The 24,617-nt window shown below is 46.3% G+C and overlaps 1 protein-coding gene across 3 annotated transcripts in view; it reads left to right on the top strand.

Annotated features, from left to right (window-relative positions):
* Positions 1-24,617, top strand: part of RAI1 (retinoic acid induced 1) — a 164,231-nt gene that overhangs the window by 95,439 nt on the left and 44,175 nt on the right. Inside the window, exon 1 of one of the 3 annotated variants that reach the window (XM_088448136.1) lies at positions 14,544-14,721. The exons of the other annotated variants lie outside the window; for them this stretch is intronic. The gene's annotated coding sequence lies outside the window, so the exon portion shown is untranslated. Of the gene's footprint in view, positions 1-14,543; positions 14,722-24,617 lie in introns of those variants that run through there. 3 annotated transcript variants of the gene reach the window in all.

Raw genomic sequence — 24,617 nt, 5'->3', positions numbered from 1 at the left:
CCCAATAGTTACCAAGGTATTTCTTACGTATATCGTCCTTTTTTTTTTCTTTCTCTTTTTCTTAATCTGTCACCTCATTTTCTTTCTGTCATTTCCTGCATAATAATAATTTGGTTCATAATGCAAATAAGAGGTAAGGTAATTGAGCTCTTTAAATTGTGGAAGCAGCCATTTTGTGGAAGCAGTCCATATTTATGAGAATAAAGCCTATCAATGAACTGTCACACTGATGGGCAAAAGACTGCCCTCCGAGACCTCATTTCCAACCCCACTGCTGTTTCCTGCTTTACTGACAGATATGTTTGTTATAGCTTGTGATACTTGTGTAAAATGACTGCTGATATGTTATTACAGATGGGTTGCCAGCGGAATACGCACAGCGGCATCCCAACAGTCAGAATCCCAACAGAATTTTGTAAGTGTTATAACCCTTACCCTAACCCACGTTTCCTGCAGCCTAAACCTAACCCTCCCCCTAGTATTAGACCCTAACTCAGTTTTGGCTAACCTTGACACTCCAGCTGTTGTGGAACTATATATCCCAGCATGCCCTGCCACAGTTTAGCATGCCCTAATAGCAAAACTGTAGCAGTGCATGCTGGGTTATTTTATGTTCCATAACAGCTGGAGTGTCAAGGTTAGCCAACACTGCCCTAACTGCTAACCCTTAAGGTGCCCATCCACTAGAAGACATGAAAACGACTGCACGATTACGACATTGTAATCGTGCAGTCATTTGTCAGTCGTGTGATGAGCCTGCACTGAACGAGCAGTCGTTCAGTGCAGGCTTATCAATCATCTGCTAACATGCTGAACCTGACGTTATCGTCAGGTTGTCCAGCATGTTTGCCCGATGATAGATGTCTAAATGACCAGCGGGAGCGCGCATCGGTGGTCGTTTTAGACATTTTTGCAAACGATTTATGAACGATAACGATATCGTTGAATCGCTCAATTACATCGTCTAGTGGATGGGCGCATTAATGGAGCATACACGCTAGACAATATGCTCCCTAAGCGATATCGTCTAGTGTGTCCCCGGCAGGCTGAGCTCAATGTCGTTCATGACATTGAGCACACCCGCTGAACGATATCATTAACGATATCGTTCAGCGCCGGGCTCTCTCCCCCATTCCATAACATTCGGCAACCTGACGACATCGTCAGGCTGGCCTGCATGTTAACCCGATGAACGATAATGACGAACGACCCACGGGAATGCGCGTCGTCGTTATTGTTCATTGTTCTTGTGTTAAATATGGACGACTGAACGATATCGTTATCTTTCAGTCTTCCACCTTCATCGCCCAGTGTATACGCACCTGAAAACTCACCATGGGGATGTCAGCGTTCGGAATTCCGGCGTCAGGGTTCTGACCTTCGGGATGCCGACTACATCCCTTAAGGGGCCTATCCATTAGCAGATCTTTATCTACCATGAAAGACAAAAGATTTATCCCTTGACAATTCCTGGGGCTGCTGTGACAGATATCTGTCATGTACATGACAGATTTTTGCGAACGACGAACGATATTGCATGACATCATTCTGGGAGTGGATTTTTTTTGTTTCTATTAAGTTTCATTAAAAATATTGTTCGGCGTTTACCGCTTATAAACTGACAGATATTTCTAATATCTGTCAGCGATGAGCGATAATTGACCAACATGTTGGAGAGACGAAAGACACAATTTGTCAGCCGCGGGAGTGCGCATCTGTCATCGTTCAGGGTCTATCCATGACAGATGAGATAAATTGAACGACTGAACGATATATCGTTCATCGTTCAAATTTATCTGCTAATGGATAGGTCCCTTTACAGACAGGTATCCTCTTTCTTTGATAAACATATATTGTTTTAACTTCTTATTGATTAAAGTAATGTACGGCCCTTTTGAAGCTTGGAGGGCGTCTATGCGTCCACTGAAATGTGTCAGGTAGCCTATCACTGATTTCTAGCAACTAGTGACATCTCTGAGGCATGTGGGCGCAAAATGGATGCCTAGTGACTAGGTGCACATTAGAAAGAAAGATGACTCATGTTACTGTGGCTTCTGGGTAAAGAAATACAATGTAATTACAGCACTTACTTTCTTTAGTCTGATGTTTAAAGACAATGGTATAGCATATAGTGGAAGGAAGAGGTTCACCAGCAGCACAGAGTATATCAGGAGATAAGTGATGTGTTAAGCTGGGTACACACTAAACAACCTGTGGACCCGACGATGCGACCCTCCCCAGCCCCTCCCCTTCCCCCTTGCTGACTGGCCGACATATCGGGCGGGCGGTTCACACTAGACTATCTGATGCCCGATATGTCGGCCCCTGCTGCATCCCGCTGCATTGGGTTGTCAGCCCCATCGTCGGGTTGAGCTGCATGTAGGGCCAACCTGACGATGTGGCTGGCGACCCCACGGGAGCGCCCACCGCACGTCATAGTGGGTACACACTAGACGATTTTGAGTATTTGACGTTCCGATCTGACAGAATAAGGCAAGTCGCTCAAAAAATTGTCTAGTGTGTACCCAGCTTTAGTGAGGACAGGGCAGCATGTGACAGGGGCAGTGTCATGATGTGAGGATGGGAATGGATGCAGTGGGAAGTCACAGACTGAGAATTATGTAATAGAAGAAGCTAGGTACCCCAGCAACACAGAGTAAATCCGAAAATGAGTGATGTGTCATTGAGGACTGAACTGCATGTGACAGGGGCAGTGACACGATGTGAGGAGGGGAAGGGAGGCAGTAGGTAGTCACAAACTGAGAGTTATATAGTGGAAGGAGCAAGTATCCCAGCAGCACAGAGTATATCAGGAGATGAGTGATGCATCAGTGAGGACAAGGCTGCATGTGACAACAGCATACTTAGTTTTCTGCTCTCTCCTCCGGGAGAAGCCCAGAGGATAGATGCCGGCTGACACAAGGTGGGGGGCTGACACTACACTACAAGTAATTAGGCCCCGCCTCCTCACAGGGAATGGGAGGAAGTGGAAGCTGCAGGGTTCCACAGAAGCACATAGCATTGATGGAGGAAAACTATTAAACCCCTATCTATGTTTGTGGCCGGTCCCCATATGTTTAAAATGGCTTCTGTAGCATCGAAAGGGTGATTGTTGGAACTGCTGTGGGATATAGGTTAATCGCTGCACTGGGCGGTGAATTTAATTAAAGTTCTAGTAAAATGTTCTTTTATTGTGTCTGTTGTGCGCAGAATCCCCGATCAGGCAGATGCGGCACTATAAAGGTTAAGTCCCAATGCTAGGCGCCAGGACTAGTGTAATAATAGACAGACACTGCAGCCAGGTGGTTAGTCCCGCTGGGTGAAATGTACTTTGTATATACAGACTGAAGATCGCTGGGGACCAGGAGAGAAAAGCTGGGCATCCGCTATACAATTATCTGTCAGATATCTGTCCAATCTGGCTGGTTGGAATGAAAACCTGGTAATGTATTGGAGCAAATGACAGTCGATCATATGGTTTTAAACACTGAAAAAAAGGACAAATAAAATTGTTGAAATTAGTTACATTTGTGTGTGTTTTAAGCAATTTGTCAGAACAACCATTTTTGGCTATTTCTAGTCTTTGTGAGCAAATGGACGACTGTCATTTGCTCCCATACATTACCAGGTTTTCATTCCAGCAAGCCAGATTGGACAGATAGCTGATAAAAAATTGTATAGTGGATGGCCAGTTTAAGATTAATGTATTGTGCAGGTTTGAATAAATATTTTAGCATGTATAAGTATTAAAGGTATATTTAACCAATTTTCTGTAGTTATTTGGATATAAAACTGCAGCCAGGAGCAATAATCCCCATGCTGCAGTGCCCTTTGTGAATAACGCCTGGTCCTGTGCACCCGGCACTATCTCTGGTATTTCTGTGCACAGTATGTATCCTAAGTATACAATGTTTAAATATATTTAACTATAACTGTACTTACTGCAAATAAATTAACTATATATATATATATATATATATATATATATAATGTGTGTGTGTGTATTTTTAGTTGGTAAACAGTATGTACCTTGTGTCCCTGTGGTCTAGTGGGGATCTGGAGCCCTCCATGGACTACTGGCTGCTCTGTTCCCCATCCCAGGGAACATCTTCCCCTACAGCCTCCTGAGTTCAGGGGATGATGGGAGAGCTGGCAGTAGCAGCCAGCTAATTGCTACACTGGAACCATGAAAGCTCCAGCCTCGGTAGCAGCGAGACTGCTGCCCAAAGGTCGGGCTGCTGGATGCGGTTAAAATACCGCCGTTCGGAATGCCGCCCATCGTAATCCAGACGCTGAAAGCTCGACCAGGGACTAAAGATAGGCGTCTAAATCCCGACGCCTATCTTTATCCCCATGCTGAAATCCAGACACCCGGCATCCCGAACGAAGGCAAGCCAGAGCTTTCTATATTTTTAGCCACAGGGGGGTGGGTTAGGTTTGAGCACCCCCAGGGGGGACTTGGGGTCAGGCATCACACGGGGAGGCTTAGGGTTAGGCTAGGGGAAGGGGGGTTAGTGTTAGGCACCACTAGGGGTAGGTTAGGGTCAGACACCATCCCCCCCCCTGTACCCAGGATTGGCAGAGCAAGCCCCACTATGGGTCGCTGATGGAGTAGAGTGACCATCCCTGCAGTCTGTAGCGGCTGGCAGTCAGCCATCTGATCACGTTATTAAACAAAGTTTATATAACCAACCTGTTCCTTTTCTACCCTAGGGGACACAGCACAATATAACCATATTATGTTACAACCAAACATATCCTTTACTCTCTCTCTCTATCTCTGTAATGTATGCTATAATTGGTGCTATAAGACAAACCATACATTTCAAGGGAAAAGAAAACAGTTGTGTTTTTTCTGTATCAAGCCTTAAAAATGCACGACCAGCAATTAAATTATTTTATTAAGATGTACCCCTCATCCCCCCTTGGTATGACTGTAAAGGCCCCCATACACGGTGCGATTCAAACTTGGTAAGATGAGTTGTACAATTGCCCTTGAAATTCTTCCCTTGAAATTTTTCATAAGATGTGACCAAATGTGTACGATTGATCATTACGATGATAGGATAAGATGCATAGAAGTGTGTGTCACATTGTACTCAAAAGATCGTGGATCTCTCTGCAAAACCATCTGATCTGCGATCCAACTAGAGGACGGCGGGGACGCGCATCGGGGTCACAGAAGACACAAAAAACACCTATTCTCATAAGATTGGTCTGTACAACCTGTTGAAACTGTCCATATCGGGTAAAAAAAATCTTACCGTGTATGGGCACCTTAAGAGCAACGAAAGACAATCCCAGACAGTCTCCCCGGGTAACACGGACGTATGGAGCAGCCCCTGGGGTTCTGAACACCTAACATCCACTTCTCGGGAAAGCTGTGCAGACTTGATGTCTGGAACTGGGACCAGGCTAAGCAGCAGTAACTGGAAGCCGTTAGTGCAGCATTTCCCTGACTGGCTATATGGGTGTATGGGCGTCAAATGAAAGCAGTGCTATTCTTGCCTTCCTTAATGATATTTAATTTAATTGAATTCATTTACCTATTTACTTTAGTTCATGTTTCGACAAACGTCATATCATCGGTCTGTAGATATTGGGAAAATGTAGGGGTTTTTATAGTTACTTGCTCCGGGTCCCCCACAAATCTTGTCTGACCCTGAAGCAATCCATGTATTATTTAGGTTTGTGTACATGCTTGATGTGATTTCTGTATGTATAGGTGATATATGTTCTCTGCATTTGTGCCTGGAGCACAGCACGCTTTTATGTAGTATGTAAATCCAAATCTGGGGTGACTTCTAATATGTATTTACAATTGGGAGTGCGGTGTTCCGTGTAACACACATTTACCTAATGAATACCAATGTAGTGACATCAGAGCTCATCAATTATATGATTATATGTAACTGTTTATGCAGATATTATTTCCAGGATTTATACATGTGTTATCAGCACTCGCTTATCATATTGTGTCATGCATTGTCTTTGTGTTCTCTTTGAATTGTTTATCTGTGCAGAGTATGCTGTATTGATATATGTATGATGAGCATTTTGATATGTTCAGTACATATATGTGTGGATGGAAGCCAGCTGACGGCAGCATCTGATCAGCAGTAATGTACAGTGCACATCTGCAGCACGTGTCTGTTGATGAATGTACTGTGCCTCGGTAAATGAGGCGAGTGACTGCTCCCTGCAAAGGACTGATCAGCCATGAGCCAGCCGGGACCACACATGGATACAGCACTGTGACACTGGTTTTATGCTATATAGAGGCCTTTCTGACCTCAGGATGGTCCTGGCCTTACTCCATTGGGATCACACTGTACACGTCACCGCCAGGAGCTCTTGTGAGAATACATTTTGCAGGCGAACAATGAATTTCATACAGTTGTAATCAGAGACTCCAAGCAGTGATGTGGTCCGGTCACGCTGTTCCTGCTGTAGGAATCAATGGAATGTCTATACATTCATCGTTTTTTTTCTAAATTACCTAGAAGAAAGATATTACAAGTGCTATATGGTAAGAGGCCATGTATTCTCCCAGTGTACAGATAGTACTGTCAGTGTGTATACTCATCAGTGTCTTCCCCGGGTGTACAGGCTCATAGTACTATCCTTGTGTATACCAGTCAATGTCTTCTCCAGGTGTCCAGATAGTACTGTCAGTGTGTATACTAATCAGTGTGTTCCCCGGGTGTACAGGCTCATAGTACTGTCAGTGTGTATACCCATTATTGTGTATACCAATCAGTGTCTTCCCCCTGAGTAACTGTCAGTGTGTGTACCAATCAGTGTCTTCCCCCGGTGTACAGGTAGTATTGTCAGTGTGTATACCTAGCAGTGTCCTCTCCTGGTGTGCAGGCTCCTAGTACTCTGTGTGTATACCGAACGGTGTCCGCTCCCAGTGTACAGGCTCATAGTAGACTAGTAGTGTCATTTACTGTTGTACAAACTCATAGTACTGTCAGTGTGTATACCAACCAGTGTCTTCCCCCGTTGTATAGATAGTATTGTCATTATGTATACTTAGCAGTGTCCTATTCTGATGTACAGGCTCCTATTACTGTCAGTGTGTATACCAATCAGTGTCTTTTCCCAGTGTACAGATAGTACTGTCATTGTGTATACCAATCAGTGTCTTCTCCCAGTGTTCAGATAGTATTGTCAGTGTCTTCTCCCGGTGTACAGACTCGTAGTACTTGTCAGTGTGTATACCAATCAGTGTCTTCACCCGGTGTACAGGCTCATACTGTCAGTGTGTATACCAATCAGTGTCTTCCCTCGGTGTACAGATAGTATTGTCAGTGTGTATACCTAGCAGTGTCCCCTCCTGGTGTGCAGGCTCCTAGTATTGTTAGTTTATATACTGTACCTTGCAGTGTCCTCTCCTGGTGTGCAGGCTCCTAGTACTGTCAGTGTGTTTACCTAGCAGTGTCATTTCCTGGTGTACAGACTCCTAGTACTGTCAGTGTGTATACCTCGCAGTGTCTTCCCCTTGTGTATAGATAGTATTGTCAGTGTATATACCTAGCAGTGTCTTCCTCAGTGTACAGGCTCATAGTACTGTCAGTGTGTATACCTAGCAGTGTCTTCTCCTGGTGTACATACTCCTAGTACTGTCAGTGTGTATACCTAGCAGTATCCTCTCCTGGTGTACAGACTCCTACTACTGTCAGTGTGTATACCTAGCAGTATCCTCTCCTGGTGTACAGACTCCTAGTACTGTCAGAGTGTATACCTAGCAGTATCCTCTCCTGGTGTACAGACTCCTACTACTGTCAGTGTGTATACCTAGCAGTATCCTCTCCTGGTGTACAGACTCCTAGTACTGTCAGTGTGTATACCTAGTAGTGTCTTCCCCCAGTGTATAGATAGTATTGTCAGTGTATATACCTAGCAGTGTCTTCCTCAGTGTACAGGCTCATAGTACTGTCAGTGTGTATACTTAGCAGTGTCTTCTCCTGGTGTACAGGCTCATAGTACTGTCAGTGTGTATACCTAACAGTATCCTCTCCTGGTGTACAGACTCCTAGTACTGTCAGTGTGTATACCTAGTAGTGTCTTCCCCCAGTGTATAGATAGTATTGTCAGTGTATATACCTAGCAGTGTCTTCCTCAGTGTACAGGCTCATAGTACTGTCAGTGTGTATACTTAGCAGTGTGTTCTCCTGGTGTACAGACTCCTAGTACTGTCAGTGTGAATACCTAGCAGTGTGTTCTCCTGGTGTACAGACTCCTAGTACTGTCAGTGTGTATACCTAGCAGTATCCTCTCCTGGTGTACAGACTCCTAGTACTGTCAGTGTGTACACCTAGCAGTGTCTTCTCCTGGTGTACAGACTCCTAGTACTGTCAGTGTGAATACCTAGCAGTGTGTTCTCCTGGGGGTATATTTACTAAAGCGGGTTTGTAGAAGTGGAGATGTTGCCCTTGGTAACCAATCCGATTCTACTTAACATGTATCTAGCACCTTCTAGAAGATAATAGCTAAAATCTGATTGGTTGCTATGGGCAACATCTCCACTTCTAAAAATCCGCACTTTAGTAAATATACCCCCTGGTGTACAGTACTGTCTGTATTCTATTACGACACAGCAGACTGTGGCCAGTGGTATATAAAGCATTACTGGTTCCAGCATCAGACCTCTACACAGTGTGTGACTCTTCCATTACAGCTCCCAGCCAATCAGCCCTCTCTCTGAGTCTTCTGATATGCCATTAAGTTACTTATAATTACAGCAATTCATTTTTCATCTGTAAGTAGTTGCTAAGTGCCAGCAAAGCAGACCCGCTCTCCCCATCCTCAGGGGGGATCCTGCCCATAATATCTATGTGCCACAAAGCAGCCCCACGTCCCACTGCCAGTCTGTTTATATGATCTACTGGTGCCCCCTGTGAGGTATATGAAGCACAGAGCAATGGCAGCTTTCCCCTATGCAGCTCAGAGCGGGGTAGAATGGGTGGTAACAGAAAAGAGCACTTAAAGGGACAGTTTCATGGTTTGTCTTATCTACAGTACACGCACACTGATGAGCCAGGATTATTTAGAATGGTGACCGTCAATTCTCTTGGAACTATTGACATTGTTGAGGCATGAGACACTCAGTGAATGGATAGGCTGCGTTTTCATGAATATGGGCGTACTTCACAAAATGTCTGCACCAGTGTGTATTGGGGTGGGATTCACCCAGTCCGTCAGTTAGCCACTAGAGTATTGGTGCATACACGCGGCCCAACTTTGCAGGACGATATGAACTATATAGTTTATCGGTATATTGGGCCTGATTCAGAGCTGAACGCTCTGACCAGAGCGCTCGCTCTGAATCAGGGCCCTCCTACCTTTTTTTGGAGCGTCCTCATGGACGCTCGCATAGCTGTGGGTTACCACCCACAGCTATAGCAAGCGTCCAAGATGATGGCTGCGATGGTCAAAGACCATCGCGACCATCGGGCTTGCGACGAGACCCTGCGGTAGGGTCTCGCTGCCGCAAGCCCAGGAGTGATTTTGGCTCTATCAGAGCCAAAATCACTCCCACTGACATCATTACTGATGTCAGTAGGGCCGGACTCAGACGGTAGGCGTTCCCATGGGAACGCCTCCGTCTGGCCACCACGCACACCAAAGGGGGCGTGCTGTCAGTCACCATCGACAGCACGCCCCCTTTGGTGCGAGACCCCGAGCGACGTATTTCTCGTTGCTCGCCGGGTCTCGCGCATGTGCAGTATCACAACATTGACCCGCTAGCGAGCGAAATTTGCTTGCGAGCGGGTCTGAATGACCCCCATTGTTCATATCCATTTACTTTTTTGCATTGGATGACCAACAATGCGCGTGGCCGTATGGACGATAACGATATCTGAGGTTGACCGTACATGCAGGCCAACTTGGCCGATATCATCATTTAAATACTGTCAGATATCGTTCAACGATATTGTTTACTTTTAAAAAAGAAAAAATCGTTCAACAATATTTATGATCAAGCAAGTTGTACCGTGTGTATGCACCATAAGAAAATACTATGTACTAGCGACCTGCCCCGGCTTCACACCTGAGCAATTTCATCTTGCCAAAGCCCCCTGCATAACAACTTACGCCATGTCACCACAGTCCCCTGTATCTCGCCACAACCCCCTGCTTCTCACTCCTGTCCCCTGCATCTCACCACAAACCCCTGCTTCTCAGTCCTGTCCCCTGCATCTCACCACAACCCCCTGCTTCTCAGTCCTGTCCCCTGCATCTCACCACAACCCCCTGCTTCTCACTCCTGTTCCCTGCATCTCACCACAACCCCCTGCATCTCACCACAACCCCCTGCTTCTCACTCCTGTCCCCTGCATCTCACCACAACCCCCTGCTTCTCACTCCTGTCCCCTGCATCTCACCACAACCCCCTGCTTCTCACTCCTGTCCCCTGCATCTCACCACAACCCCCTGCTTCTCACTCCTGTCCCCTGCATCTCACCACAACCCCCTGCTTCTCACTCCTGTCCCCTGCATCTCACCACAACCCCCTGCTTCTCACTCCTGTCCCCTGCATCTCACCACAACCCCCTGCTTCTCACTCCTGTCCCCTGCATCTCACCACAACCCCCTGCTTCTCACTCCTGTCCCCTGCATCTCACCACAACCCCCTGCTTCTCACTCCTGTCCCCTGCATCTCACCACAACCCCCTGCTTCTCACTCCTGTCCCCTGCATCTCACCACAACCCCCTGCTTCTCACTCCTGTCCCCTGCATCTCACCACAACCCCCTGCTTCTCACTCCTGTCCCCTGCATCTCACCAGCGTCACCATAACACCCTTTGCTGTTGCCCTGCAGCTGGCTGGGGCCTGGCCATTGGGATGTACTGGGAAGGGCAGGAGGATCATGGATGAGAGATTTGTATTGCAGCTACCGTAAGCATTATCAGCAGCATGTCCCCGGGGCTGGGGCACCTGTGCATATTTCCGCAGCCTCCATGCACACCCCTCCCCAGCTGCCGAACATGGCGCTGAGCAGTGTCCTCTTTGCACAATGTACCCTGTATTTCCTGGTCTTCCTGTTGAGCTTCCTCGCCGTGGTACCCCTGTCTGAGAACAGCGTTGACTTCCATGGGAGGTGACTTCTGTTCACCGAGGGCATGTGGCTGAGTGGGAATATCACGCTGGAGAGGGAGCACTTTACTGTAAAGGAGTGGTGGCCGGAGTCCGTCTGCAAGGTCAGTGTAGGTGTGGACATCGGAATCCGATGGTTACTAACCATCAATGTTTTTGTTCCGATGGTAGTGTTTTTATTATTTGATGAAGGTGGTCCGATGTTTGTCACCATCAAATAGAAATCATTTGATGGTGTTCCGGTTGTTGTTTTCTGTAATTCCTGATGGCTATGCCTCCTGCGTCCTTCCTGGCTACTGTGTCTACATCAGGGGATCTTCATGGGTTCTTTGGATACTATCTCTCATTCTCTGTCTGCCTCAGACATCACTCTGTTCAGTCCCTGACTCCCCTCCCCTCTCTAGGCTGCTGCTAAGCAACACGGCACATTGCTATCTCTGATTGGCTTTCACTGTCTCTTAATCTTTCAGCACCCTGGCCGTCTCCTATATTGCAGCTTGGTGCAAGATTTTTTTTCTGTGACTTTGCTTCATTAAAATTGTCACTGCTCGGCTCCCTTTTATCACAGATGAATGGTTTATACACCTAAACTTTCCTCAACCAGTGCAGAATGGTGAAGACCAAATCAAAATCCATCCAGTGGACCAAGAGATTAGCCCAAATGAATAGGCACCTCTTAAATGGGGACTTATATAATATATATATAATATACACACAGTATAGAGAGAGATTTGGTGAGACTGGTGCTGTGGACAGATGATTATAGAAAATGCACACCACTGAGAACGAGGTACGGGTGACCTAGCTGTCATATATTCATTCCATCACAATATTTCACGATTTCATCATTTCCACCCTTCACCAGAATACTTGGAGGGAGATATTTGAAAGCATGGAGAGAGATAAAGTACCAACCAGTCAGCTTCTAGCTGTAATTCTTCAGCCTTCAGCCTTTAAAATGACAGAAACTGATTGGTATTTTATTTCTGTCCAAGATTTGATAACTTTCCCCCCTAATATTTTCCTTTTGCGTTTAATACAAAAGAAGCTGTACTATATTACAGTGCCCCTCTATATGCATAGACGAGGCAGACATTTTGTTTTGTTTGTTCGTTGGGCCTAACCAAAATTAATTTGTCTGCTGCTTATCAATTCACTTGGATGTAGTGACATTACTGAGGTATGAGGCACAAAAAGAAATGATATAAAGCACAAAAGCAAGCTAGAATGATAATAAAAGTTACATGCGGCATTTGCAAAGGAACAAATGAATGTTGCCTGAAGGTGAAAATCCACTGCCGGTGTTCATTTCAGTTCCCAGCCCTTACGTGAGGCAATATTTAGTTATATATAGAAGAATATGGGAAGTAAACATTTTAAAGGCTTTTAGCCACTGCCACGTACACCCCTTGTGCTGGCAATTATTTATAAGTAAACATACATGTCTCAGCATCGCAGCTTTTCCGGTGGTGGAGCAGCTGTGTTGCTATATTACATTTTTCCATGTTGAGTTTTAGAGCCTGCGTTACTCTCCCCCCTCCCTCTGACCTCCTGGAACAGCCACTCCATGCAGAGCTATTTGGCCAGACTCCACGCTTTACAAAGTACAAGGTCTGGAACACAGAAATCGTAGGAAAGCCAATTAATATCCATAGAAAAAGGAGCCTTCAGCATACATGTATGAGTGTCACCTTCATACATGAGGCACTTAGGGGAGAGTTGTATCAAGTGTTGGAGAGAGATAAAGGATCAACCAATTGGTTCCTAACTCTCATTCTTCAAAGGCAGCCTGTAAAATGACGATTAGGAGCTGATTGGTTGGTACTTTATTTCTCTCCAAGACACTCTACAACTCATAGTTGTTTAAAGGTCTTTTTCTAATTTTCCCAGAACGACAACTGCATTAGGATGGGGCCACATGCAAACAAAGAAGAGGGGCTTTAAACGATCCTAAGGTTTTTTTATTTTTAAAGTAATAATTTGTGGGAAAACGGCTTGTATTCTGCCACTGGGAATGTGGGATGAATACAACGGACATGTGACACTTCAGAAATGGCAGAATTAATGCCTCATAGGCTATTTGGTTTTGTCCTTTTATATATGTACTGTGTGAGACAGCACAATAGATAGAGATTGGGGGCCTGATTTTGAGGCCGGACGCAGTTCCCTATGTGGCCACAAATAGCGATTGTTTTAGCAAACCGCCCATACACAGAAGTGAATTTGCACATTTTTGCGCGTCACTGTGTGATTCTGAGTCGGGGAGATGTTTTTTGGATCTCTCCTTTGCGTGAATTGGGCTTTTCTGAGCGGCAGCCGTGCGTAAGAAATCTGTCGTGTGGGACTGTTGTGGACGTGCGTATGGCCATCGGAAAGGGTGGTATGATGGCATGTAAAAATCCTTTGTAAACCTTTCGATAGTTTGAGCCATCGATGGTACACTTGTGCACATGCACAAAGGGTCACGGCCCTCTGAGCCAGTGTTTCTCTGTGTGGTGTATTGAACATCGGAACACAGCAAGCGATGGTGACAATCATTGCAATAAATGGCAAAACCCTCATCATCGGGTTAAAAACATTGAATGTTGCGAACCTTTGGTCTCCGATGCCCATCCCTCGTGAGAGGCGCTAACTGCAAACAAATATTTGTATTCTTTGTAAAACCATGTATTATATATTTATTAACAGTTTATTTATTAACAATTTCTTATATAGCGCAGCAAATTCTGTCGCGCTTTACAATTTGAATCAAGATTAACATTATAGGTGTACATTATAGGTATATATTAGGTTTTTATATACAGCACATGCAACTGTAGTCAGAGCTGTACACAGCTGGAGTGTAATATAATCTATGTATAATCATTGTACATTCCTGATATGTATTGCCCTTCCTTATTATACTGCTCACATACACTACATCATGACCCCGCACTCCTAATATGTATTCTGTCTGGTGCATACAGTTATGAGCACTACACAACAAACACATTGAAGACATGAAAGAGGAGAAGGGCAGATCCAGTGGGGGCGATTTAACTGGGCACTATCCCCTCCTCCACCTGTATTGGTCAATGACCAGCACCGTTCAGCAATCAGTGGGCTACTGCGGCCACACACTACATGACTGCACCTGAGAACAGACAGAGGATACAGCCTGACCGTCAGTCTCCAAAACACAATCTGAGGGGCCGAGAAAGATCCTCTCTGCCTGTCTCTCTGCCGATGGCACATCCATGGACTGGACTTTCTAGGACCCTCCTGCTCTTCTGGCGGTTGGAGGAGAGAAAGGAAGGGTTCTGGGAGGAGAAGCAGAAGTTTTTTGCTTGTTTTTTCCCTCTAATTGGCCTTAAGCTACATCTGGCTCCTCTATGGCTGTAAGTCCACCTACTTGACCCTATGAAAACAGTAGATGTGACCTGTCTTCGGTCAAGCCATGTGTTTTGTGGCCCACCCCTCATAAGATGTTGCTGGCAGGCCTTAATATCTTCTGCGGGTCTGGCTCGTTGGCGTAGAGCGTCCCCTTATTGATCTAAAAGCGGATTCAATCCAGGATCTTGGAAGGCTCCTTCAACACCGTACAGAAAACCTCCAGGAAAATAAATGTCTCTCCCACAGGTATGTGAGCTTCACATTAAAACAGTCACCACCTTTTCCATAGGGCCGTTGCCTCCAAAACGTGAGAAAGGGGGTTGGGCTGTGTTGGTGAAGACAGCAAATATCATTATTGCATTGTAAAGCTGCGTACACACTAGACTATTCTTGGAACGATATCCCCGATTCTGAAGCATCAGAACGACATATCCTTCTAAATAGTTTCCTGTGTATGCTCTATGTCGTCCGGTGCTCGCTCCCGTGGGTCGTCAGTCGCATCAGTCAGGTTTGCCTGCATGTAGGGCCAACCTGACGATGTGGCTGACGAACCCATTCAGTGGGATGCGGCAGGGGCCAACATGTCGGGCACCAGATCGTCTAGTGTGCACGGGCAACCAGTCATGTCGACCCATCGGCGGGGGTGGCCGGTCGCACTGCTGCCTACACATATCATCTAGTGTGTAGGCACCTTAAGAGTGTAGTTTAGGTAGAGATTGAGTATGGAGGGTACGGCCCAGGGCTGAAATGCCCCTCTGGTCACTTGGTGGCACATTTGCTTTAGCCAGTCCCAACGTTTATTTAAACGAGCGATGAGCTTCCGGATTCTTGGGACATGTAAGGGATCGCCTGCACCCGTCTTTCCTTTCTCTCACTCATCTATAGTGTAAGATTGGGTGGTTGTTTTTTTTTTTTTTTTAATCTAAACCTTAAAGGGACCATCTGTTTCCAAAGGATAGAAGAGACCCCAGGGAGAGGGAATTCTGGGACTGTCTGGGACTGAAACCTCCTGACAAGAGACTGGTAACATCTTGTTGGCCAGCATACATAAGCAATCATCATGGACAGGAGCCCAGACACATGATGTCTTGTATCCCAGCTCTCTTTGTCAGCCGTCTATAAATGGAACAGTTAAAAGTGGTTTCTAACAATCCAGATTACTGGGCTGCACCGGTAATGTATTACCTAATGGAACCCGGCCATATGTATGCTTTATAATGAGCCTACAGTCATGGTGTCAGGTGCTATAGATTTATCTATTCCAAGACCAGGGCTGAGTCCTAGATAGTGAATATAGAAGAGGTGAGAGGTACACTTTCTGATAACTCTGCGTTTTACAAGCAGATGAGAGGTTGTGTGTTTTGTGGTAGTGAAACATCATTAGGAGGGGAGAGATCTATGCCCTTATGTCTGTGTATTAGGAGGAGGGGAGAGATCTATGCCCTTATGTCTGTGTATTAGAAGGAGGGGAGAGGTCTAGGCCCTTATGTCTGTGTATTAGGAGGAGGGGAGAGATCTATGCCCTTATGTCTGTGTATTAGGAGGAGGGGAGAGATCTATGCCCTTATGTCTGTGTATTAGGAGGAGGGGAGAGGTCTAGGCCCTTATGTCTGTGTATTAGGAGGAGGGGAGAGGTCTAGGCCCTTATGTCTGTGTATTAGATGGAGGGTAGAGGTATAGGCCCTTATTTTTGTGTATTAGGAGGAGGGGAGAGATCTATGCCCTTATGTCTGTGTATTAGGAGGAGGGGAGAGGTCTATGACCTTATGTCTGTATTAGGAGGAGAGGAGAGGTCTATGACCTTATGTCTGTATTAGGAGGAGGGGAGAGGTCTATGTCCTTATGTCTGTGTATTAGGAGGAGGGGAGAGATCTATGACCTTATGTCTGTGTATTAGGAGGAGGGGAGAGGTCTATGACCTTATATCTGTATTAGGAGGAGGAGGGGAGAGGTCTATGACCTTATGTCTGTATTAGGAGGAGGGGAGAGGTCTATGTCCTTATGTCTGTGTATTAGGAGGAGGGGAGAGGTCTATGCCCTTATGTCTGTGTATTACAAAGAGGGGAGAGGTATAGGCCCTTATGTCTGTGTATTAGGAGGAGGGGAGAGGTCTATGACCTTTTGTCTGTGTATTAGAAGGAGGGGAGAGGTCTATGACCTTATGTCTGTGTATTAGGAGGAGGGGAGAGGTCTATGACCTTATGTCTGTGTATTAGAAGGAGGGGAGAGGTCTATGCCCTTAGGGTAACTGGGTAATTTTCAGACAAAAATGAAAATTTTGCCGTAACTTAATACTACCTAGATTTTTTTTTTTACATTTTTATTTTTTTTTGTATGAAATCCTCTCATGCCTAGTCATTATTCTGATACATTTTCTGACTGTTATCCCACAGTAGATACAAGAGAAAAAACAAAATTGTGTCTGGAAAATCCCCCATGGGGTTAATTAAAGACATTTGTGGGGTATTTTTTAGACAACTCATGGTCACTTTAAAGGGCTGATATGAGCACCGACTGGGGTAATTGACAGACGGCATTGTACCTTCGCATGACAAGAAATTGGGGTATATATTAGACAATTAGGCAAAAGTTTGACACTATTTGTTTTTGCTATATGTAGGATATTAATGCTGCAGTGAACAGAAAAGGCAAATAATTTCCCACAAGTTGCATACAGATGTAGGAAAATAACTGATCCAATAGAAAATAAAGGTTATCTGCCAAAATTCAGATTCCTGTGGGAGTAGTATGGCTGTTTGTTAATTACCCACGAGTTCTCTTATGTCTGTGTATTAGATGGAGGGTAGAGGTATAGGCCTTTATTTATGTGTGTTAGGAGGAGGGGATAGGTCTATGCCCTTATGTCTGTGTATAAAGGCCCCCCCCCATACATCCGCAATCGTTCGTGGCAAATCTGCAATGTATGGGCTTCACAGATTGCAACCAAAAAGTGATTGGAATTGTTAAATCAGATTGTCCAACATGTTGGATGTCACAGATGGATTGGGGCTGTAGATTGCTAGTGTATGGACATGATCAGCAGATTTGCAGACCGTTATTAGTAAATTGATGGGCCTTTCATGATTGGAAGATCTGTGTTTGCTGAAAATGAACTGTAATGTATGGGCGCAGATTCAAATTGTTCAATTGTGGTTTTCTGATCGCTGATGTATGGGGGCCTTTAGTTGCAGGGGAGAGGTCTACTCCCTTATGTCTGTGTATTAGGAGGGGAGAGGTATATGCCCTTATGTCTTTGTATTAGGAGGGTAGAGGTCTATACACGTAAGGCTGTGTTAGTAGAAGTGGAGACGTCTATTCCCTTTTGTCTGTGTATTAGAAGATGAGGAAGAGGTCTATTCCGTAGTGTGTGTATTAGGAGGAAGGGAGAGGTCTATTCCCTTATGTCTCTGTATTAGTAGTAGGGTAGAGGTCTATGCCCTTATGTCTGTGTATTAGGTGGAAGGAAGTGGTCTATTCTCTTATGTTTGTGTTAGTAGGAGGGGAGAGGTCTATTCCCTTATGTCTGTGTGTTAGTAGGAGGGGAGAGGTCTATTCCCTTATGTCTGTGTATTAGTAGGAGAGGAGAGGTCTATTCCCTTATGTTTGTGTATTAGGTGGAGGGAAGTTTATGCCCTTATGTGTGTGTATTAGGTGGAGGGAAGTTTATGCTCTTATGTCTGTGTATTAGGTGGAGGGAAGTTTATTCTCTTATGTCTGTGTATTAGGTGGAGGGAAGTTAATGCCCTTATGTCTGTATATTAGGTGGAGGGAAGTTTATGCCCTTATGTGTGTGTATTAGGTGGAGGGAAGTTTATGCTCTTATGTCTGTGTATTAGGTGGAGGGAAGTTTATGCCCTTATGTCTGTATATTAGGTGGAGGGAAGTTTATGCTCTTATGTCTGTGTATTAGGTGGAGGGAAGTTTATGCCCTTATGTCTGTGTATTAGGTGGAAGGAAGTTTATGCCCTTATGTCTGTATTAGGTGGAAGGAAGTGGTCTATTCCCTTATGTCTGTGTAATAGGAGGAGGAAAGTTTATGCCCTTATGTCTGTGAATTAGGAGGAGGGAAGTTTATGCCCTTATGTCTGTGTATTAGGTGGAAAGAAGTTTATGCTTTTGTCTGTGTATTAGGAGGAAAGAAGGTTATGCCCTTATGTCTGTGTGGGATGAATGACCGCCGGACATTAGCCCGGTGGTTCAAATCCCGACGCCGGCAGCCCGATGGGTGAAAATCCAGACAGCGCAGGTAAGTATGCTATCCCTACCCCTCTCCCACCCCCCTAACCCTGACCCTCCCTTAGGGGTGCCTGACCCTAACCTCCCTCCATTAGTGCCTAAACCTAACCCCCGCACCCTAAACCTAACCCTGCCGGGGGATTGCCTAACCCTAGCCTCCCCCCTAGTGCCTAAACCTAGCTACCCCTAACCTAAGCTTCCCCGGTGGGGTGCCTAAGCCCCCCCGGGGGTCCCTAAACCTAACCCCCCCTCATCCTCGGCTAAGTGTATGCTCACCCCTGGCAGAGGATGATCGGTCCGGCGTCCTATCGGCGTTCCGGCATCGGGATTAACATAGTCGTTGGTATTTTGACTCCTATGTTAAATCCCTTGCCAGAGGAGGGGAGAGGTATATGCTCTTATGTCTGTGTATTAGGAGGAGGGGAGAGGTATATGCTCTTATGTCTGTGTATTAGGAGGAGGGGAGAGGTCTATGACCTTATGTCTGTGTTAGGAGGATGGGAGAGATCTGTGTATTAGGAGGAGGGGAGGGGGTCTATGCACTTATGTCTGTGTATTAGGAGGAGGGGCGAAGTCTATGCTCTTATGTCAGATGTGTCCTGCTACATCGCGCCATGCGATTACCCACGGGAGAATACGCTACGTTCCGCTATAGCGCACACTGCGATCGCACCACGCATCCTATGGAGGTGCGGGTGCAAACGCAGTGCACCTATCCGCTCACAGACGCACGCCTTTGCACTATGCGTGGCGCGATTTGCTGCATACGTAGCAAAGATGTATCAGGACACATCTGTATGTCTGTGTATAAGGAGTAGGGGAGAGGTCTATGCCCTTATTTCTGTGTATTAGGAGGAGGGGAGAGATCTGTGTATTAGGAGGAGGAGAGAGATCTATGTATTAGGAGGAGGGGAGAGGTCTGTACCTTTTGGGGATAAATTTACTAAAGTGAGAGTTTTTAGAAGTGGAGATTCTACCTATTATATTCTAGAAGATGCTAGTTAAATGTTAAGTAGAATCTGGTTGCTATGGGCAACATCTCCACCTCTTAAAACTCTCACTTTAGTAACTTTACCCATATGTCTGTGCATTAGGAGGAGGGAAGAGGTCTGTACTTTATGTCTCTGTACCAGGAGGAGGGAAGAGATTTGTACCTTATGACTGTGTATTAGGAGGAGGGAAGAGGTCTGTGAATAGGAGGAGTGGAGAGGTAAATTACCTTATGTCTCTGTGTTAGGATCTATGATCTAATGTCTGTTTATTAGGAGGTCTGTATGCTTATGTCTGTGTATTAGGAGGATGGGAGAGGTATATGCCATTATGTCTGTGCATTAGGAGGATGGTTAGAGGTCCTTGGGATCAGGAGTGTGATGTTTGTATATTAGGATTAGGTCACTGTTAATATTTGTAAGAAGTGAGATGTGGGTATTTGCAGCAGGTAAGGAAGCAGTGTATTAGGGGGGGCGATGAGGTGGTCTGAATATTGTGGGATATGAGCAATCTGTGTATTGTTGGGGAGAGGTCTGCATGAGTGGTCTTTGTTATGGGGGTGGGCGGTGAGGTCTGTCTTGGGGGGGTGAAGTCAAGGTTTTTTCGTATTAAGGTAGGTGAGTGGTATATGTGTTGGGGGTGGTGAGTGGTCTGTATATTAGGGGTGGTAAAGAGTCTGTGTATTGGGAAGTGAGGGCTCTGGGCCTGATTCACTACGGAACGGAACTACGAATGCAATAGAACCTCATCTCCTCTCAGTCCTCTAATCCCCAGCGCCTCTTCACCACTTTCAACTCCCTCCTTCGCCCCCCAACATCTCCCCGTCTCCCCTCCTTGCTCTCTGCCCTTGACTTTGCTACCTACTTTACATCTAAAATTAATTCCATACATCAGGAAATCATATCCAACCAGTCCCCCAGCTCTCCACCTCCTCCTTTCCCAGATCACCCCTCCCCATCAACTTTACCAACTCTTAACATCCTTCTCCCCTGTATCTGGAGAGGAAGTCATGTCCCTCAACCGGTCCTCCCCCCTTGATCCTATCACTTCCCGTCTCCTCTGCTACCTTTCTCCTTCTGCCTGCTCCCATCTTGCCCACCTCATTAACCTCTCTGTCTCATCAGGCACTGTTCCTTCTGCATTCAAGCATGCCCTTGTCTCCCCCATTCTTAAAAAACCTACCCTTGATCCTAATCTTCTCTCTAACTACCGACCCATCGCTCTCCTCCCTTTTGCCTCCAAACTTCTTGAGCGGATTGTCTACAACTGCCTTACAGCTTTTCTTTCCTCCCACTCCCTCCTTGACCCTTTTCAGTCTGGCTTCCATTCTCTCCACTCCACTGAAACTGCCCTTACGAAAGTCAGCAACGACCTCCTTGCTGCCAAAGGCCACTACTCTCTGCTCATTCTCCTTGATCTCTCTGCTGCTTTCAACACTGTGGACCACCCTCTCCTGCTGCATATCCGTCACTCCCTTGGTCTACGTGACACTGGTCCTGATTCAGAGACGAACGCTCTGAATCTGGGTGGTTTTATTTGACCACCCACAGCTATTGCGAGCGGCCAGGATGATGGTCGCAATGGTCAAGACCATCGCGACCATCGGGCTTGCGACGAGACCCTTGTGATAGGGTCTCGTGGCCGCAAGCCCCAGAGAGCTTCTGGCTCTAATAGACCCAGAAGCTCTCTCACTGACATCGCTGGTGATGTCAGTGGGGCCGCCCACAAACGGCAGGCGTTTGCTTGGGAACGCCTCTCATTTGTGAAGCCACCCCCCTGCCACGCCTACAAAACGGGGCGAGCTGTCGATCAACATCGACAGCCGCCCCTTTTGTAGTGAGTCACAGAGCGAGAGATTTTGTCTCTCGCTCCGGGGCTTGCGCACGCACAGTGCGGCCGCTGATCTCTCCCCCTGTCTTCTGACTCGTATCTCCAACTGTCTCTCTGCTGTCTCTTCCTGGATGTCCCAGCGATTTCTTAAACTTAATATGTCTAAGACAGAGCTGATCGTCTTCCCACCCTCCCATACGGTATAACCTCACTTCCCACTATTTCTTTATCAATTGATGGCATAACTATCTCATCTAGCCCCAAAGTGCGCTGTCTTGGTGTTATCCTGGACTCATCCCTCTCCTTCAAACCACATATCCAGAACCTTTCGCAGTCCTGTTGTTTCCATCTCAAAAATATTTCCAAGATCAGACTCTGTCACCCAGGATGCTACTAAAACCCTCATACACTCACTGGTCATCTCCAGATTGGACTACTGTAACCTCCTCTTGGCCTCCCCAAATCCCATCTCTCTCCTCTCCAGTCTGTCCTTAATGCTGCTGCACGGCTTATCTTCCTCTCCAAATGATCTACATCTGCCTCACCTCTTCTACAAGCCCTCCACTGTCTCCTCTTCCCTTTCAGAACCCAATTTAAGGTTCTCACGGTCGCTTACAAAGCCCTCTCTGATCTCATCTCCCTTCACTCTCCTGTCCGCTCTCTTCGTTCAACTAATGCACGCCGCCTTTCATGCCAACTGATTACTTTCTCCCACTCCCACCTCCAAGATTTTGCCCGTACTGCTCCCCACCTTTGAAACTCTCTCCCACTCCCCATCACTCTCCACAGCTTTGCAATCCTTCAAACGGGCTCTCAAGACCCACTATTTCATCAAAGCCTTCCAGCTATCATCCTAACCTGCTGTTACCTGCTCCTTGCTCCCTGTTTACCCCATCTGTGACAAACCTGTTTTGTGTTCCCCTCCCTTTTAGAATGTAAGCTCTTACGAGCAGGGCCCTCTACCCTCTTGTGCTTCTCCCTACTTTAGTTTCATCTACTTCTTACCACTAGGACACCTAACACTTGGTTGCTTATGCTCTGTTGCTTATCTGGGTGTTATGGTCGCTAATGTAGCAATGTATATTATCCATGTCCTGGTCCTTTATTGTATTGTTCTGTAAGTCACCAGTCAACAATTTGTTTATGTACTTTGTAAGGCGCTGCGGAACACTTGTGGCGCCACATAAATAAATGATGATAATAAATAGCGATTTACACACGCAGTTCAACTGCGATAGTATGCTAATTTATTGCAATCGCAATGCCGCCACTGCACTACATAAGAACACCCACTTTACCTTACACACATCCGTAATCCTTAGCAAGACTGCAAAACCATCAGTAACATCGAGTACCATCGCAGCCTCACGCACACTTGCACACCTTACTCAGACCTTACTCAGAAATTGCTAAATTCCACACACGCTCTCAGGCTGCGTAGGGCATCGCAGTCAATAATTTATGCACGCCCCTGCAAAGGCGTTCAAACGCCCCCCCCCCCATTACCATCCACAAACGGCACTTCCTGTCAATCACTCTGTGATGGGTCTGTGTAGTAACTGCAATCGCAGTCCCGATCGCAGTGGTTGGTTTGCGCACTGTGGTGCATGCGCAGTACGCAACAATCGGCCGAGTGCGTGCGTATTAGCAACTGCGATCTTTGCTGAATCAGGCCCTCTGTGTACTGGGGGACGAGAGGAGTCTGTGTATTGAAGGAAGTATAGTGTCTGTAGTGGTAGGTTGAGGGGTCTGCATATTGGGGGAGAGGTGAGTGGTCTGTGTGTAGGGGAGAGGAGTTAAGGGGTCTCTGTATTGGGGATGGTGAGTGGTCTGTGTGTAGGGGAGAGGAGTTAAGGGGTCTCTGTATTGGGGATGGTGAGTGGTCTGTGTGTAGGGGAGAGGCAAGGGGTTTCTGTGTTGAGGTTGGTGATGGTGAGTGCTCTTGTATGTTGCGGGAGGTTGTGTTGGGGGATTGAGTGGTCTGTACATTGGGGAGAAAGTGAGTGATCTATGTGTAGGTGGGAGGTAAGGGGTGGACGTGTGGTATTTGTGTTTCAGGGAGATGATGGGTCTATATGTTGCCGCAAGGTGAGGGGTCTATGTGTTGGTGATGATGAGTGGTCTGGGTGCGTAGCGCAGGTAAGGGGTCTATGTCCAAGGGGGTGAGAGGTCTATTTATTAAGGAAGGTGAGTAATCTGTATTGGGGAAGAAATTAGTGGTCTGTGAATTAGGGGATGTGAGGGGTCTATGTGTTAGGGAGGAAGCAAGTAGTCTGTGTATTGGGGTAGGTGAGTGGTCTGTGTATTGGGGTAGGTGAGTGGTCTGTGTGTGGGGATGAGGGGGTCTATGGTGTATTGTATCTCCATACTAGGAGTGATATCTGTTTATTAGGAAGAGGACAGCTCTGTGTATTAGCAGGAAGCGAGATGTCTCTATCTATACAGTATCTCCCTGGTCATCCTATTAAAGCCCCTGGTTTCTAATGAACAATATAGGCTACATTCTCAATTAATGTTTTAGCTAACAATCTGACTGCTTTCCTAGTGTCTTAGGGCAGGATGTGCTAAGAATCGCATTAGCGTTGCGGTACATCCCGCATGTCTTCAGGTACATACCGCGGTATGTACCAAGAATATCGCAAAGAACAGCTCTCCCGATAAGAGCTGTCCTTTGCGATGGGAGTGGATAGATCCCCTTTTTTGTACCAGTCATCAGTTACTGTCCAACGTCATTCCCTACTATCCACGTGGACATAGAGGGGGGAATATAAACCTGTGGCAAGTGAAGCAAGCCACCGTGCCCGCAGCGTGGTGAGCGGTCAAGTTTATTTTTTGGGGTGGACTGTATGTGCAGGGAATCGCACTATCGCCATCACTCACGTCACTTCCAGGTATAGATACTGAAGGGGAAATATACCTTTCTCCTTTACGATGCTGCCAGGCAGAAGGACTTCCGGAGAGAACACCTAGAAGTCCCTCTGGCGTCCTTCTCTGCATGCGGGCCGCGCAGGGCTCATGGGAGGGATCCGATAGGGGGAGCATCCCGAAAAGAAGCCCATAGGGACACAAGCTCTGTACATATGGGG

This window comes from Taudactylus pleione, unplaced genomic scaffold (assembly GCF_031769625.1).
Source record: "Taudactylus pleione unplaced genomic scaffold, aTauple2 ptg000451l, whole genome shotgun sequence".
NCBI classification, from domain to species: Eukaryota; Metazoa; Chordata; class Amphibia; order Anura; family Myobatrachidae; genus Taudactylus; species Taudactylus pleione.
This window is presented reverse-complemented; position numbering and strand designations above follow the sequence as displayed.